We start from the raw sequence: 354 nt of genomic DNA, 5'->3' as shown, positions 1-354 counted from the left end.
TTTTCCCACAACAACCTTATTCTTTGTTCTGGCTTGTTTCTCACCTTGAAAAAAAAAAAATTATTTTTGTGTTTATTTCCAAAATTTTGTTCAGTAATTAACCTAAGGAGGGGAGAAAAAGCAGGAAATCCATGAGTACATTTTGGTTGTCCCAATTTTTTATTTTTTTGCAGTCGGGGGCATGGTCCCTTGAGATTATATCCCTGAAGGTTTGTTTGGGCATGCACAAGGGTTAAACCCTAAATATACTCTAACACTCTCGGGTTTTTTCCTTGGGGCCCCGGGAACAATTTTTTGTATAGAGTATAAAAAAATTCTCTGGAAAAATTATAAATTTTAAAAAAATCTATGTAT

This window comes from Penaeus monodon, chromosome 21 (genome assembly GCF_015228065.2).
Source record: "Penaeus monodon isolate SGIC_2016 chromosome 21, NSTDA_Pmon_1, whole genome shotgun sequence".
NCBI lineage: Eukaryota > Metazoa > Arthropoda > Malacostraca > Decapoda > Penaeidae > Penaeus > Penaeus monodon.
The sequence above is the reverse complement of the archived record's forward strand: the minus strand, read 5'-3'. Positions refer to the sequence as shown.